This window comes from Arachis hypogaea, chromosome 9 (genome assembly GCF_003086295.3).
Source record: "Arachis hypogaea cultivar Tifrunner chromosome 9, arahy.Tifrunner.gnm2.J5K5, whole genome shotgun sequence".
Lineage (NCBI taxonomy): Eukaryota > Viridiplantae > Streptophyta > Magnoliopsida > Fabales > Fabaceae > Arachis > Arachis hypogaea.
The window spans coordinates 58,179,452-58,197,776 of NC_092044.1; the positions used below are offsets into that span (position 1 = coordinate 58,179,452).

General features: G+C 38.6%; 2 non-coding genes across 2 annotated transcripts; one reads left to right on the top strand and one right to left on the bottom strand.

The window, feature by feature from the left end:
* Positions 1-7,610: 7,610 nt before the first annotated feature.
* LOC112713668 (small nucleolar RNA R71) lies at positions 7,611-7,717 on the top strand. Its single transcript, XR_003158638.1, has one exon. It is a non-coding gene; the product is annotated as a small nucleolar RNA R71 (small nucleolar RNA).
* A 9,636-nt stretch (positions 7,718-17,353) lies between these two features.
* On the bottom strand, positions 17,354-17,461 carry LOC112714136 (small nucleolar RNA R71). The gene has a single exon (XR_003159091.1). It is a non-coding gene; the product is annotated as a small nucleolar RNA R71 (small nucleolar RNA).
* Positions 17,462-18,325: the final 864 nt, after the last annotated feature.

An 18,325-nucleotide genomic window follows, 5' to 3' on the forward strand; every position in this document is an offset into this window, starting at 1 on the left:
CAACTATATGATTCTTGCCCACTTGATCAAAAGCAAATTATATCTTCAAAACAATTACAAATCAAATTCCACTAATTCTACCATTATACAGTAAGACAGATAAAAGTGCAAGAAGATAGCTCATGAAAGCAGGAAACATGGAAATTCAAGCATTGAACCCTTATTGATGATGTATGTACGCTCTAATCTCTCTAGTGTATAGGGTAATCACTCTATCCTTCTCTAATCATGATCTCTAACTTTTGTTCTTCTCCTAACTAATCAACAACAGTTAATATACCAGTGCAAACATCATGAGGTCTTTTCATGGTTGTAATGGGGCCAAGGTAAGGGTAGGGATACATATATGGTTAAGTGAGCTTATAAATTGAATCTTTAATTAACCCAAGCTTTAACCCAACCTATATATTTTATATAGCCTTAGAATTCATACCTAGCTACCCAGAATTCCCTTTTACATTCCATACTCATGTATCAAATTTTTTTTATCATATGTGCATTGATCTTTGAATTTTTAATTCAGCATTGGGGTAATTTTGTCCCCTTATTTATTTATTGATTTTTTTTAATATAGACATAAAAATAAATATAGCTTATCAATGCACATAGATTTTTAATTCTTATAGTTTCACATGAGTAGGTATCCAAATTCCCATTGTATTATCATGACACATTCCCTTAATAACTTTTGTTCCCACAATTTCCCATACTTAACTAGCATACACAATTCTATCTTAAGCTAACCAAAGATTCAATTTGGGATATACAATTGTTTTTCTACTTAAGGCTAGTAATGTGGTAAAATATAGAACAAATGGGATTTAAAGGCTCAAAGTGGTTAACAAAGGTAATTGAAAATGGTAGGCTTAATTTGGATAAGTGAGTTTAAACAAATAATGGCCTCAATCATATGCAAGCATACAAACATAATAAATATTGGACATATAGGATGAAACAAAATATAGATAACAATCATAGAGAAGTAAACACACAGGAATAAAATAATTATGGTTAAATAATGTAACCATGCATAAAGGCTCAAATCTTCACAGGTTGTGTGTTCTTTAGCTCAAAAATCATGTTCCAAATACGACTTCAAGCAGATTTATCAAACAAAATTTTTAATTAAAATTAGTGAAATTTTGTTCCAAAGATAGAGTCTTAGAAGAAACTTATTGTCTTTTCAATCAAGTAGAACATGCATGCAACTAACCTATTACTATGCAATTTATCCTATTCTATAAAAGAAAGAAAATCTAACTAAAATATCCTAATTTATTGGTGCTAGGGAAGAGAAATTACCTCCGGAAGTCAGGTTAGCGGACGCGTCGGCAACGCGGTCGCGTGATAGGGATTGTGCGTCCAGCGCCAATCCAGCACCACTCTCGCACAATAATTCGTTGTGCACCCTTTCTTACGTTGAAAACAGGGCACGCGGCCACGTGGGGCACGCGGTCGCGTGGGAGGTTATTAATCCCATGTGACGCGAATGCGTCAGCAATGCGGTCGCGTGGGACGATTTGTGCCACTGGCACGCCTCCAGCCACGCACTAGTGTGACTCTCTGTTCATTTTGATTTTCTCCCATCTCCTTGCGACGCGGACGTGTCACTGATGCGGTCGCGTCGCGTTGCATTTTTTTTTGAAAAAGTATGCAAATGCAGATGCACGAAATATGCTGATAAAGAGAAGAGTTATTAAGTAGAAAAACTAAAAATGAAGAAAAGAACGATCATACCATGGTGGTTTGTCTCCCACCTAGCACTTTGCTTTAACGTCCGTAAGTTGGACGCTCCACTAGCTCAATCTTCTGCCATGTGGGGATCTTCCAAGAAGAAGATCTCAAGCTCTTTGTTTTTCAGCATCTTCTTGCCATGGTACAGCTTCAGACGTTGTCCATTAACTTTGATAAGTTCAGAGCTTGAAGGATGGCTTAGGTGATAAACTCCGTATGGTTCGGCCTTCTCTACTCTATATGGACCTTCCCATCTTGATCTCAACTTGCCTGGCATGAGCCTCAGTCGAGATTTGTAAAGGAGGACTAAATTCCCAGGTTGGAAATCTTTTCTCTTGATGAGCTGATCATGTACAGCCTTCATACTCTCCTTGTATATTCTTGAGTTCTCATAAGCTTCTAGGCGAAGGCTCTCCAGTTCTTGCACTTGCAACTTCCTTTCAGCTCCGGCTTTCTCAATTCCCTTGTTACACTCCTTGACTGCCCAAAAGGCTCTGTGCTCTACTTCAACTGGGAGATGACAAGCTTTTCCATAAACTAAGCGAAAAGGACTCATCCCAATGGGTGTTTTATATGCTGTCCTATATGCCCATAGTGCATCTTGTAGCCTGGTGCTCCGGTCTTTTCTATGAGGTTTGACTATCTTCTGCAAGATACACTTTATCTCTCTGTTTGACACCTCGGCTTGCCTATGGGTCTGAGGATGGTATGCTGTTGCAACCTTAAGAATTATCCCATGCTTCTTCATTAATCCTGTTAGTCTCCTGTTACAAAAATAGGTGCCTTGATCGCTCACGATTGCTCGTAGTGATCCAAAGCGGCAAATAATATGGTTTCTCACAAAGGAAACAACAGTGTTAGCATCATCATTGTGGGTAGGAATTGCTTCCACCCATTTGGAAACGTAATCCACAACTAACAATATATAAAAATAACCATTAGAATTTGGAAATGGACCCATGAAGTCAATGCCCCAAACATAAAAAATTTCACAGAAAAGCATAATTTATTGAGGCATCTCATCCCTCCTGGATATATTACCAAATTTTTGGCATGGGAGACAAGATTTACAAAACTCAACAGCGTCTCTAAAAAGAGTAGGCCACTAGAATCCACAGTCTAAGGTCTTTCTATCTGTTCTTTGAGGGCCAAAATATCCTCCACTCTCAGATGAGTGACAGGCATCTAAAATGGACTGAAATTCTGATTGAGGCACATAACGTCTAATTACTTAATCAGTGCCACATCTCCATAAATATGGGTCATCCCATATATAATATTTAGACTCGCTTTTTAGCTTGTCTCTTTGATGCTTAGAAAAATGTGGAGGAAATGTGCGGCTAACTAGATAATTAGCTACAGGTGCGTACCAAGGGACTACCTCAGATACTGCTTGCAGGTTATCAAATGGAAAATTATCATCTACAGGAGTAGAATCATCCTTAATGTGCTCGAGGCGACTCAAGTGGTCTGCCACTAGATTTTGGTTACCACTCCTATCCTTTTTTTCTAAATCAAATTCTTGTAATAGCAGTATCCAACGTCTGAGCCTTGGTTTGGACTATTTTTTAGTTAATAGATACTTTAAAGTTGCATGGTCCGAATACACTACTACTCTGGTACCAAGTAAATAAGCTCGGAATTTATCCAGAGCAAAAACAATAGCAAGAAGCTCTTTCTCAGTAGTAGTATAATTGGACTGGGCAGTGTCTAAAGTCTTAGACGCATAAGCAATAACAAAAGGATCCTTACCTTCACGCTAAGCTAGCGCTGCTCCTACTGCATGTTTGGAAGCATAGCACATGATTTCAAACGGCTGGCTCCAGTCTGGTCCTCTCACAATTGGAGCTTGAGTTAGGTCGGTCTTCAGCTTATCAAATGCTTATTTGCAATCCTCACCGAACTCGAACTCAATATCCTTCTGCAGTAATCTGGATAAGGGAAGTGCTACCTTACTAAAGTCCTTAATAAATCTCATGTAAAAACCTGCATGGCCAAGGAACGAACGGACTTCCCTCACAAAAGCGGGGTAAGGCAAACTAGAAATAACATCCACCTTCGCTGGATCTACAGAAATGCCAGTATTAGATACAAAGTACAGTCCCTTGTTTTACCATAAAGTGACATTTTTCAAAATTTAATACAAGGTTTGTATTGACACATCTATCTAATACTCTAGATAATCCATCTAAGCAAGGGCTAAAAGAATCACCATAAACGCTAAAATCATCTATAAAAACCTCCATACAGTCCTCAATAAGATCAGAGAAAAGACTCATCATGCACCTCTGGAAAGTAGCTGGTGCATTGCACAAGCCAAAGGGCATTCTCTTGTAAGCATAAGTCCCAAAGGGACATGTAAAGGTAGTCTTTTCCTGATCCTCAGGAGCTATATGGATCTGGAAATAGCCTGTGTAACCATCTAAAAAGCAATAATGTGATTTACCTGACAGGCGATCCATCATTTGATCAATGAATGGAAGAGGGTAGTGATCCTTACGAGTAGCTTGGTTGAGACGCCTGTAATCAATGCAGACCCTCCAGGCGTTCTGTACTCTAGTTGTTATGAACTCTCCATGCTTATTCTTCACTATAGTGACTCCAGACTTCTTGGGCACCACTTGCACTGGGCTCACCCATTCACTGTCTGAGATGGGGTAGATAATACCTGCCTCTAATAGTCTGGTCACTTCCTTCTTGACAACCTCTAAAATAGTGGGGTTCCGTCTTCTTTGGGGTTGACGAATAGGTCTTGCTCCTTCTTCTAAAAATATCATGTGCTCACAAACTTGAGGGTTGATGCCTACTATGTCTGCTAAACTCCACCCAATTGCTTTCTTGTGCTTCCTCAACACACTAAGTAACTGCTCTTCCTGTTCAGGAGTGAGGTCCTGTGCAATGATAACTGGAAACTTCCGCTGGTCCTCAAGGTAAGCATATTTGAGGTGTGGAGGGAGGGGTTTCAATTCCAAATTTTGGTCATGATCTGGCTCTAGATTATCTGGAACTGATGGCAGTGGTAGAGTGCCTGCATTGTCCTCGGAATTCCCTACACTTGGACCTTGTCCTATGTACTTATCTTCAAACTCTTCCTGGTGAACTTCAGCTACGGTTTCATATATGATGTCACACTGGAAGATAGAACGATCTTCTGGAGGGTTGTTTATGACTCTATTTAGATTGAAGATTACCATTCGGCCATCTATTTCAAAAGAGTATGTTCCTGAAAAAGCATCCAATTTGAATTTTGATGTCTTCAGGAATGGTCTCCCAAGTAGGATTGATGATGGTTTATCTGAGTCATTATGGGGCATCTCCAAGATATAAAAATTAGTGGGGAATGTGAGTTCTTTAATGTTCACTAAAACATCTTCAGCAACTCCAGCCTCAAAACATCATATACAGATAAAGGCATTATACTAACACATGCTTCTAAATCACACATGTAATCATAAATTAATACACCACCAATAGAACAACTAACTATACAAGGACCTGGGTCACTACACTTTTCAAGTAAATTTCCCATTAAAGTAGATATAGAACTTCCTAAAGGAATAGTTTCTAATTCATTAATTTTGTCTTTATGTATGCACAAATCTTTTAGAAACTTTGCATATTTAGGTACCTGTTGAATGACATTAAAAAGGGGAACAGTTACCTCAACCATTTTGAAGATTTCTACCATTTTGGGATCGGGTTCCAACTGCTTCCTGGGCTTCCTTGAAATTTGTGGAAATAGAATGGGAGTGGTGTTTTCTGCAGTGTCTGCGCCATTTGGTGCTTCCTCCTGTGGTTGAGCTTTTTCTTCTTCAGCTATGTCCTGTATGTCCTTCTCCTCTTCAACATCTTCTATTTCTACTACCTCTTCAGCTGAGGCGTGTTTTGGTGGGCCTGGCTCCTCCTAATTCCTCTCCTGTAGTGTGGTTCCAGACCTTAGGTGATGGCATTAATGCCACCCTTTGGGTTGGGTAATGGTTGAGAGGGGAGTCCACCAGAGCTTAAGGACTGGTTGTTGGAGTTGTTCATTGATCCAATCTGTGAGACAAGGGTTTGTAAAGTAGAAGTCAAAACATTCATAGTTGCATTAAAGTAATTTTCCATAGCATGTTGTCTCCGATCAATGGCTTGTAGTAATTCATCATTAGGAGATAAAGAGGGGTAAGTGATCTGAGAAGTTTGCTGAGAATTTTGAGGCTGTCTTAAATGAGGTGCTCTGTAGGACTGATTCTGATTCTGTTGCCTGAAGTTGTTATTGTTATTCCACCTCTGATTTCCATTATTATCTCTGCCTCCTCTGTTATAATTGTCCCTCCAACCCTGGTTAGAATTGTCTCTCCAACCTTGATTAGAGTTATCCTGCCATCCTTGGTTATAGTTGCCACCTTGATTGTACCCTTGATTGGGACGGTCATGAAAGTTATGAGTGGCTGCTATAGTGTTATCTTCTGGTTAGAGTTGTGGACACTCATGGGTATAGTGACTATAATCTACACAGATTCCGCATACTCTTTGTGGAACCAACTGTTGGCTGTGCTGTGGTGGATAAGGCTGAACTTGCTGAGGTTGTTGTTGATTCAGTTGCATCTGCTTCAGCAAGTTAGTCATTTCACATAAGCTTTGAGCTATAGCAGCAGTCTCTTTACTAGTGGATACCTCTGCAACAGCTCTTGACCGACTTTGTCTCTGCCTATGATTCCTAGTAGAGTCAGCTAAGTCACTGATCAATTGCCATGCTTCTTCTGTAGTCTTGTACTTTTTCATAGAACCATTGCTAGCACCTTCTAGTGTGGTCCTATATTGAGATTTCAAACCTTGTGTAAAGTAACTGAGCAACACTATCTTGTCAATCATATGATGGGGGCATGTGTCTCGAAGATTATTGAAGCGTTCCAGGTATTCTCATAGAGAGTCTCATATTCATCCTGAACGATCATAGACATGTCCTTCCTCAGCTTATCGGCAACTTCAGCTGGAAAGAATTTATCCAAAAACTCTCTCCTAAGTGTATCCTAGTTGGAAACAGTTGTTACGGGTTGAGTGTAGTACCACTCTCTTGCCTTTCCCTCTAGAGAAAACGGGAAGGCTTTCAACAGAATGGAGATTTCATCAGTGCCATCACGCTTAACAGTAGAACAAGCAGTCTGGAAATCCCTAAGATGCTTGATAGGCTCTTGAGCAGGTAAGCCATGAAACTTGGACATCAAGTTGAGTAGTGAATACTTTATTTCAAAATCTACAGCTACTACTGGGTGGTGTGCCTGGAATGGTTAGAGCATAAAATCAGGGGCTCCTTCCTCCTGGATAGTGACTCTTCTGGGAGCTGCCATGTCACCTACACGTAAATGAACTAGATCAATAGAGAGGGAGCTTGTTTCTTCCTTAGATGACGGTTCAGGTTTGTCCTCAAAGAGGAGTTAGACGCCTAGCTTGCCTTATACGTGAAAGAGTTCTTTCAATTTCAGGGTCAAATACTGTCAAGCTTGGATCAGGAAGTGAACGCGTCATTTAACGAAAGAAACGTACAACTCATAGTGACAAAAATAAAATAAAATGCAAATAAATAAATTCTAATTAATAACTTTAGCACTCTATTGCAACTCCCCGGCAACGGTGCCAAAAATTGATGCGAGCAGAGCTACTATGGCATTCACAGCATCAATTTCAAGAACTGCCTTCCTCTGAGGCATCCCATTATACACGGAATTCCTCTCAGAAGTGTACATGAATTGGTTATTTGCAACCATGTCAATAAGTTCTTGAGCTTCTGCAGGCGTTTTCTTTAGGTGAATGGATCCACCTGTAGAATGGTCTAATGACATCTTAGAGAACTCAGATAGACCATAATAGAATATATCCAGAATGGTTCACTCTGAAAGCATGTTAGAAGGACACCTTTTGGTCATCTGCTTGTATCTTTCCCAAGCTTCATAGAGGGATTCACCATCTTTTTTTTGAAAGCCTGAACATCCACTCTAAGCTTGCTCAGCTTTTGAGGAGGAAAGAACTTAGCCAAGAAGGCTGCGACCAGCTTATCCCTTGAGTCCAGGCTATCTTTAGGCTATGAATCCAACCATGTTCTAGCTTTGTCTCTTACAGCAAAAGGGAAAAGCATGAGCCTGTAGACTTCAGGATCTACTCCATTAGTCTTAACAGTCTCACAGATCTGTAAGAACTCAGTTAAAAATTGGTAGGGATCTTCTGATGGAAGTCCATGGAACTTGTAATTCTATTGCATTAGAGCAACTAGTTGAGGTTTCAGCTCAAAATTGTTTGCTCCAATGGTAGGGATTGAGATGCTTCTTCCATCAAACTTAGAACTAGGTGTAGTATAATCACCAAGCATCCTTCTTGCATTATTATTCTCGGCTGCCATCTCCTCTTCCTTTTTGAAAATTTCTGTAAGGTTGTCTCTGGATTGTTGTAATTTAGCTTCTCTTAGTTTCCTCTTCAGAGTCCTTTCAGGTTCAGGATCTACCTCAACAAGAACATTCTTGTCCTTGCTCCTGCTCATATGAAAAAGAAGGGAACAGAAAATAATAATAGGAATCCTCTTTACCACAGTAGAGAGATTCCTTTATGTTAGTAGAAGAAGAAAGGAATAGAAGAAGGAAAAGGTAAGAATCCAAACACAAGGGTGAAGATAGGTTCAGATTCTTGAGATGAAGAGAAGTGTTAGTAAATAAAGAAATAAATAGAAGAAGATGAGAAGGAGAGAATTTGAAAATTAATTTTGAAAAAGGGTTAGTGATTTTCGAAAATTAAAAGAAGAATTAAAATTAAAATTTAAAACAATTAGTTAATTAAAAGAATTTTGAAAAAGAGGGAGGTAATTTTCAAAAATTAGAGAGAGGAAAGTAGTTAGGTGGTTTTGAAAAAGATAAGATATAGTTAATACAAACAAAAAGTCAACTAGTTAGTTGAAGAAGATTTGAAAATCAATTTTGAAAAGATAATAAGTTAGAAAAGATATTTTGAAGTTTGAATTAAAAAAAAAAGATATAATTTGAAAAAGCTATTTTAAAAAGATATGATTGAAAAAAGATATTTTGAAAAAGATTTGACTTTTAAATTTAAAATTTGATTACTTGACTAACAAGAAACTAAAAGATATGATTCTAGAATTTAAAGATTGAAACTTTCTTAACAAGAAAGTAACAAACTTCAAATTTTTGAATCAATCACATTAATTGTTAGTAAAATTTTTGAAATTTTTGAATTAAAGATAAAAAAAAAGATTTTAAAATTCAAATTAAAAATTTTCGAAAAATAGTAAGAAAAATGAAAAGGATTTGATTTTTGAAAAAGTGTTGAAAAGATAAGATTTTTAAAATTGAAAATTTGACTTCACTTATGAGAAATAGCTAAGTTTTTAAAAAATTTTGACTAAGTCAACTCAAATTTTTGAAATTTTGAGAAAAATAAGGAAAAGATGTCTAATACAATAGTAAAATGTCCTATTTATACTAGACTAGCTACTAGGGTTTACAGAAGTAAGTAATTGATACAGAAATCCACTTCCGGGAACTACTTGGTGTGTGCTTGGGCTGAGCTTGAGCTTTATACGTGCAGAGGCTTAATTTGGAGTTGAACGCCAAGTTGTAACGTGTTTTTGGCGTTCAACTCTGGTTCGTGACGTGTTTCTGGCGTTTGACTCCAGAATGCAGCATGTAACTGGCGTTGAACGCCAGTTTACGCCATCTAATCTCGAATGAATTATGGAGTATTATATATTGCTGGAAAGCTCTGGCTGTCTACTTTCCAACGCCGTTGAGAGCACGCCATTTGAAGTTCTTTAGCTCCAGAAATTTCATTTCGAGTACAAGGAGGTCAGAATCCAACAGCATCAGCAGTCCTTTGTCAGCCTTTTATCAGAGTTTTGCTCAGGTCCCTCAATTTCAGCCAGAAAATACCTGAAATCATAAAAAAACACACAAACTTGTAGTAAAGTCCAGAAATGTTAATTTATCATAAAAACTAATGAAAACATCCCTAAAAGTAGCTAGATCCTACTAAAAACTACCTAAAAACAATGCCAAAAAGCGTATAAATTATCCGCTAATCAATTAGCCATGCGGGAAACCGTAGAGGACCATTTTCACTGGGAGGATGGATGGTAGCCATTGATAATGGTGATCTACCTACATACAGTTTGCCATGGAAAGGAGTATGACTGATTGAAGGCAATAGGAAAGCAGAGGCTCAGAGGGAACAAAGCATCTTCATACGCTTATCTGAAATTCCTACCAATGAATTGCATAAGTAATTCTATCCTATTTTATGTTCTATTTCATTCTTTTAATTATTAAAACCCCATAACCATTTGAATATGCCTGACTGATATTTACAAGATGACCATAGCTTGCTTCAAACCGACGATCTCCGTGGGATCGACCCTTACTCACGTAAGGTATTACTTGGACGATCCAGTGCCGGTCAGCTGTAGGGAATTGTGGAGAAGTGTGAAAGTCACGATTTCGTGTACTGGTGTACAAAATCACAATCACACTTTTGTAATTCTGCACAACTAACCAGCAAGTGCACTGGGTCGTCCAAGTAATACCTTATGTGAGTAAGGGTCGATCCCACGGAGATTGTCGGCTTGAAGCAAGCTATGGTTATCTTGTAACTCTCAGTCAGGATATCAATAATTCTCAGGTTTAATTGTGAAAAGTAAAAGAACATGAAATAGATACTTGTTTTGCAGTAATGGAGAACAGGTTGAGGTTTTAGAGATGCTCTATCTTCTGAACCTCTACTTTCCCACTGTCTTCTTCTTCATGCACGCAAGGCTCCTTCCATGGCAAGCTGTATGTAGGGTTTCACCGTTGTCAATGGCTACCTCCCATCCTCTCAGTGAAAATGTTCAACGCGCTCTGTCACAGCACGACTAATCATCTATTGGTTCTCAATCAGGTTGGAATAGAATCCAGTGATTCTTTTGCATCTGTCACTAATGCCCAGCCCTCAGGAGTTTGAAGCTCGTCACAGTCATTCAATCCTTGAATCCTACTCAAAATACCACAGACAAGGTTTAGACCTTCCGGATTCTCTTGAATGCCGCCATTAATTCTAGCTTATACCACGAAGATTCTGGTTAAGGAATCCAAGAGATATTCACTCAAACTAAAGCAGAACGGAGGTGGTTGTCAGGCACACGTTCATAGGTGAGAACGATGATGAGTGTCACGGATCATCACATTCATCAAGTTGAAGAACAAGTGATATCATAGAATAGAAGCAAGCATGATTGATTGAAAAACAGTAGTAATTGCATTAATCCATCAAGACACAGCAGAGCTCCTCACCCCCAATGTCAAAATATCCTATTTATAGTGAACTAGTAACCTAGGATATATAGAAATGAGTAAATGACGTAAAAATGCACTTCCGGGGTCCACTTGGTGTGTGCTTGAGCTGAGCATCGAAGCTTTCATGTGTAGAGACTTTTTCTGGAGTTAAACGCCAGCTTTTGTGCCAGTTTGGGCGTTTAACTCCAATTTTTGTGCCAGTTCCGGCGTTAAACGCCGGGAATTCTGAAGCTGATTTGCAACGCCGGTTTGGGCCATCAAATCTCGGGCAAAGTATGGATTATTATACATTTCTGGAAAGCCCATGATGTCTACTTTCCAACGCAACTAAGAGCGCGCTAATTGGACTTCTGTAGCTCCAGAAAATCCACTTCGAGTGCAGGGAGGTCAGAATCCAACAGCATCTGCAGTCCTTTTTCAACCTCTGAATCAAATTTTTGCTCAGGTCCCTCAATTTCAGCCAGAAATTCCTGAAATCACAGAAAAACACACAAACTCATAGTAAAGTCCAGAAAAGTGAACTTTAAATAAAAACTAATAAAAACATACTAAAAACTAACTAAAATGTACTAAAAACATACTAAAAACAGTGCCAAAAAGCATATAAATTATCTGCTCATCATGTACGACACCACAAGAAAGCATGAATAGCTCAATCATGCTAGAAATTGCAAACCAGGAGAAAGTAGAACCACCAAATCTGGAATTAAAGACTTTGCTTCCAGACTTGAAGTATGCCTACTTGGGGAGCAATGACACATATCCAGTAATCATCAACTCAACCTTGAGTAAAGAACAAGAGGAAGAGCTCATCAAAGTGTTGAGACAACACAAGGATGTCATTGGGTGGACACTTTCAGATTTAAAGGGGATAAGCCCTTCAATGTGCATGCATAAGATCCTGCTTGAAGAGAATTCCAAGCCTTCAATCCAACCACAAAGAAGGTTAAACCCATCAATGATGGAAGTGGTGCAAAAGGAAGTGCTCAAGCTATGGCAAGCAGGGGTGATTTACCCCATTTCAGATAGTCCTTGGGTGAGCCCTGTTCAAGTAGTCCTGAAGAAGGGACGAATCACAATTGTGCCAAATGAAAGGAATAAGTTGATACCAACAGGAATAGTGACCGGATGACGCATGTATATAGACTACAGAAAGCTTAATGAAGCCACAAAGAAGGATCATTTTCCTCTACCATTCATGGATCAAATGTTGGAGAGACTAGTTGGGCATGAGTACTATTGTTTCTTGGATGGATATTCAGGCTACAACCAGATTGTAGTGGATCCTAAGGACCAAGAAAAGACATCTTTCACTTGCCCTTATGGTATTTTTGCATATAGACATATGCCCTTTGGTTTGTGCAATGCACTTGCCACATTCCAAAGGTGCATACTGTCCATTTTTTGTAATATGATTGAGGGGTTTATTGAGGTTTTCATGGATGATTTTTCAGTGTTTGGTGACTCCTTTCCTAATTGCTTACACTATCTAGCCTTGGTGTTCAAGAGATGCCAGGAGACTAACCTAGTTTTGAATTGGGAAAAGTGTCATTTTATGGTTACCGAAGGGGTAGTCCTTGGCCACAAAATCTCTAAGAAAGGCATAGAGGTAGATAGAACCAACATGGAAGTAATTAAAAAATTACCCCCACCTTGTAATGTCAAAGCAGTTAGGAGTTTCTTAGAACATTCTGGTTTCTATAGAAGGTTCGTTAGAGACTTTTCAAAAATTGCCAAATCTTTAAGCAACTTGCTTCTGTCTAATGTACCATTCATATTTGATAGAGAATGTATGCAAGCTTTTGATGAGCTTAAAAGTAAGCTCTCCTCTGCACCTATTATAGCACCTCCAAGCTGGGACTTACCTTTTGAGTTAATGTGTGATGCATCAGATTTCGCCATTGATGTTGTCCTAGGACAAAGGAGAGACAAGCTAGTGCATGTCATTTATTATGCTAGCAAGGTTATTAATGAATCCCAAAGAAACTACACCACCAAAGAAAAACAACTCCTTGCTATAGTTTTTGCATTTGATAAATTCAGATCTTACCTCATTGGTTCTAAAATAATTGTATTTACTGACCATGCAGTACTCAAATACTTGTTAACCAAACAAGAGTCTAAGCCCAGATTGATCAAATGGATCCTGTTACTCCAATAGTTCAACACTGAAATCAACGATAGAAGTGGAGCAGAAAATAAGGTGCAGATCACCTATCAAGGATCCCACACATGGACAATGAAGTACACAACCCTGGTGTAAATGAGAGCTTCCCAGATGAGCAATTGATGATGATCCAAGAAGCCTCATGCTTTGCAGACATAGCCAACTTCAAGGCCATTGGAGAGTTACCTTCCAACATCAAGAAGCACTTGAGAAAGAAGCTCATCAATGATGCCAAGCATTACATTTGGGATGAGCCCTACCTCTTTAAGAAGTGTGCTGATGGAATTCTGAGAAGATGCATCTCTCATGAGGAAGGACAAGATGTTCTTTAGCATTGCCATGGATCTACTTATGGAGGGCACTTTAATGGAGAAAGGACTGCATCCAAGGTATTACAGTGTGGATTCTTTTGGCCTACTATGTTCAAGGATGCAAAGGAGTTTGTGACAAGGTGCAATTGATGAGCGGATAATTTATACGCTTTTTGGCATTGTTTTTAGTATGTTTTAGTTAGTTTTTATTATATTTTTATTAGTTTTTAGTTAAAATTCACTTTTCTGGACTTTACTATGAGTTTGTGTGTTTTTCTGTAATTTCAGGTATTTTCTGGCTGAAATTGAGGGACCTGAGCAAAAATCTGATTCAGAGGCTGAAAAGGACTGCAGAAGCTATTGGATTCTGACCTCCCTGCACTCGAAGTGTATTTTCTGGAGTTACAGAAACCCAATTGGCGCGCTCTCAACTGCGTTGGAAAGTAGACATCCTGGGCTTTCCAGCAATGTATAATAATCCATACTTTGCCCGAGATTTGATGGCCCAAACAGGCGTTCCAAGTCAGCTCAAGAATTTTGGCGTAAAATGCCGGAACTGGCACAAGAATGGGAGTTAAGCGCCCAAACTGGCACAAAAGCTGACGTTTAACTCCAAGAAGAGTCTCTACACGAAAATGCTTCAATGCTCAGCCGAAGCACACACCAAGTGGGCCCGGAAGTGGATTTTTATGTCATTTACTCATCTTTGTAAACCCTAAGCTACTAGTTCTCTACAAATATGACCTTTTGCTATTGTATTAGACATCTTGGTAGCTATCTTTGAGTAGTCTTATGCTATCTTAGATCATGGGGGCTGGCCTCTCGACCATGCCTAGACCTTGTTCTTATGTATTTTCAACGGTGGAGTTTCTACACACCATAGATTAAGGTGTGGAGCTCTGCTGTACCTCGAGTATTAATGCAATTACTATTGTTCTTCTATTCAATTCAGCTTATTCTTGTTCTAAGATATCACTTGTTCCTCAACTTGATGAATGTGATGATCTGTGACACTCATCATCATTCTCACCTACGAACGTGTGCCTGATAACCACCTCTGTTCTACCTTAGATTAAGTGGATATCTCTTGGGTTCCTTAATCAGAATCTTCGTGGTATAAGCTAGAATTGATGGCGGCATTCAAGAGAATCCGGAAGGTCTAAACCTTGCCTGTGGTATTCTGAGTAGGATTCAAGGATTGAATGACTGTGACGAGCTTCAAACTCGCGATTGTGGGGCGTTAGTGACAGACGCAAAAGAATCACTGGATTCTATTCCGACATGATCGAGAACCGAGAGCTGAATAGCCGTGCTGTGACAGAGCGCATTGAACATTTTCATTAAGAGGACGGGACTATAGCCATTGACAACGGTGATGCCCAACATACAGCTTGCCATGGAAAGGAGTAAGAAGGATTGGATGAAGACAGTAGGAAAGCAGAGAGACAGAAGGGACAAAGCATCTCCATACGCTTATCTGAAATTCTCACCAATGAATTACATAAGTATCTCTATCTTTATTTTATGCTTTATTCAAAAATCATTCATAACCATTTGAATCTGCCTGACTGAGATTTTCAAGATGACCATAGCTTGCTTCATACCAACAATCTCCGTGGGATCGACCCTTACTCGCGTAAGGTTTATTACTTGGACGACCCAGTGCACTTGCTGGTTAGTTGTGCGAAGTTGTGATAAAGAGTTGAGATTGCAATTGAGCGTACCATGTTGATGGCACCATTGATGATCACAATTTCGTGCACCAAGTTTTTGGCGCCGTTGCCGGGGATTGTTTGAGTTTGGACAACTGACGGTTCATCTTGTTGCTTAGATTAGGTATTTTTCAGAATTTTTAAGAATGAATTCTAGTGTTTCAAGGTGATGTTCTTATCATCACCAAAGCTGATTGATCTTCATCAATTTAGCTCTTGAATGTAATGTCCTGCTGAAGCTTGGCTAGCCATGTCTAATTCCTTTAGACTAAAGCTTTAGACTAACATTGCATGATTCCTGGAATTCTTATTAAAAATTTTGAATCCCTTTATTTTCTTCTCCATATAATTTTCAAAAAATCCAAAAAAATTACAAAATCATAAAAACCAAAAATATTTTATGTTTCTTGTTGAGTCTAGTGTCTCATTTTAAGTTTGGTGTCAATTGCATGCATTCTTTGAATTCAATCATGTGTCTTCATTGATCTTCAAGTTGTTCTTGATGATTTCATTGCTCTGATCTTTAAATTCTCTTGTCTTGAGTGTTTTGTTGTTTCTCATACGCATTCTCAACTTGTTAGTGTAAGTAGTATACAAACTTCTAAGTTTGGTGTCTTGCATGCATTGTTTATTTGATTTTAGTTGCATTTTGATTTTTCCTTATCATTAAAAATCCAAAAAAATTTTTAATTTGTGTCTTTTCAAGTCAATAATGTAGAGAATTGAAGATTCAGAACATACAGCAGAGGAATTACACAGAAAAAGCTGGGCGTTCAAAACGCCCAGTGAGGAAGGAAAACTAGCGTTTAAACGCCAGCCAGGGTGCCTGGCTGGGCGTTTAACGCCCAAAAGGGTAGCATTTTGGGCGTTAAACGCCATAATGGATATCATTCTGGGCGTTTAACGCCAGGATGACACAAGAGGGAAGATTTTGTTTTCAATTCAATTTTTTTTCAAGTTTCCATAATTTTTCAAAATCATATCTTTTTCAAATCATATCTTTTCAATCATATATTTTCAAAATCAATTTCTTTCCATTTTCAAAAATACTTGCTAACAATTAATGATTTGATTCAACATTTCAAGTATGTTGCCTTTTCTGTCGAGAAAGGTTTAAAGTTTGAATCATATCTTTTCTTGTTAGCCAAGTCATTAATTTTCAAAATCAAATCTTTGTAAATTGTTTTTTAATCATATCTTCTCAATCATATCTTTTTAAAACTATATATTTTCAATCATATCTTTTTAATCACATCTTTTTCAAAATAAGTTTTCAATCATATCTTTTTTATTTCTAATTTCAAGATTTTTTTCAAAAATCACTTTATCTCTTTCCCAATCATATTTTTCGAAAATCATTCTTCAATTTTTAAAAATGTTTTTAAAATATTTTTAAATTTATTTTCGAAAATTTCTTCCCCTCTTCTCACATCCTTCTATTTATGGACTAACATGTACAATTCGAACTTTATCTTTCTAAGTTCGAATTCTTCTACCTCTTCTTTCTATTTTTCTTTTTCCTCTGACACCTCAAGGAATCTCTATTCTTCCATATTTTCTTGTTCTCTTCTCTTTCATATGAGCAGCAGCAAAGACAAAAGCATTCTTGTTGAGGCTGACCCTGAACCTGAAAGGACCTTGAAGCGAAAACTAAGAGAAGTTAAAGCACAACTCTCTGTAGAGGACCTAACAGAAATCTTCAAAGAAGAAGACATGGCAGCTGAAAACAACAACAATGCCAACAATGCAAGGAAGGTGCTGGGTGACTTTACTGCACCTACTCCCGACTTCTATGGGAGAAGCATCTCTATCCCTGCCATTGGAGCAAACAACTTTGAGCTTAAGCCTCAATTAGTTTCTCTAATGCAACAGAATTGCAAGTTCCATGGATTTCCATTGGAAGATCCTCATCAGTTTTTAGCTGAATTCTTGCAAATCTGTGACACTGTCAAGACCAATGGGGTTAACCCTGAGGTCTACAGACTTATGCTATTCCCTTTTGCTGTAAGAGACAAATCTAGGATATGGTTGGACTCACAACCCAAAGAAAGCCTGAACTCTTGGGAAAAGCTAGTCAATGCCTTCTTAGCAAAGTTCTTTCCACCTCAAAAATTGAGTAAGCTTAGAGTGGAAGTCCAAACCTTTAGACAGAAGGAAGGTGAATCCCTCTATGAAGCTTGGGAAAGATACAAACAATTGATTAGAAAGTGTCCTTCTGACATGCTTTCTAAGTGGAGCATCATAGGTATCTTCTATGATGGTCTGTCTGAACTGTCCAAGATGTCATTGGATAGCTCTACTGGAGGATCTCTTCATCTGAAGAAGACGCCTGCAGAAGCTCAAGAACTCATTGAAATGGTTGCAAATAACCAATTCATGTACACTTCTGAAAGGAATCCTGTGAACAATGGGACGAATCAGAAGAAAGGAGTTCTTGAGATTGATACTCTGAATGCCATATTGGCTCAGAACAAAATATTGACTCAGCAAGTCAATATGATTTCTCAAAGTCTGTCTGGAATGCAAGCTGCACCAGGCAGTACTAAGGACGCTTCATCTGAAGAAGAAGCTTATGATCCTGAGAACCCTTCAACGGAAGAGGTAAATTACATGGGAGAACCCTATGGAAACAGCTATAATCCTTCATGGAGAAATCATCCAAATCTCTTATGGAAGGATCAACAGAGACCTCAACAAGGTTTCAACAACAATAATGGTGGAAGAAACAGGTTTAGCAATTGCAATCCTTTTCCAACATCTTCTCGGCAACAGACAGAGAATTCTAAGCAAAGCCACTCTGACTTAGCAACCATGGTCTCTGATCTTATCAAAACCACTCAAATTTTCATGACTGAAATAAGGTCCTCCATTAGAAACTTGGAGGCACAAGTGGGTCAGCTGAGTAAGAAAGTTACTGAACTCCCTCCTAGTACTCTTCCAAGCAATACAGAAGAAAATCCAAAAGGAGAGTGCAAGGCCATCAACATGGCCGAACTTGGAGAGGAGAAAGAGGTAGTGAGCGCCACTGAGGAAGACCTCAATGGACGTCCACTGGCCTCCAATGAGTTCCCTAATGAGGAACCATGGGAA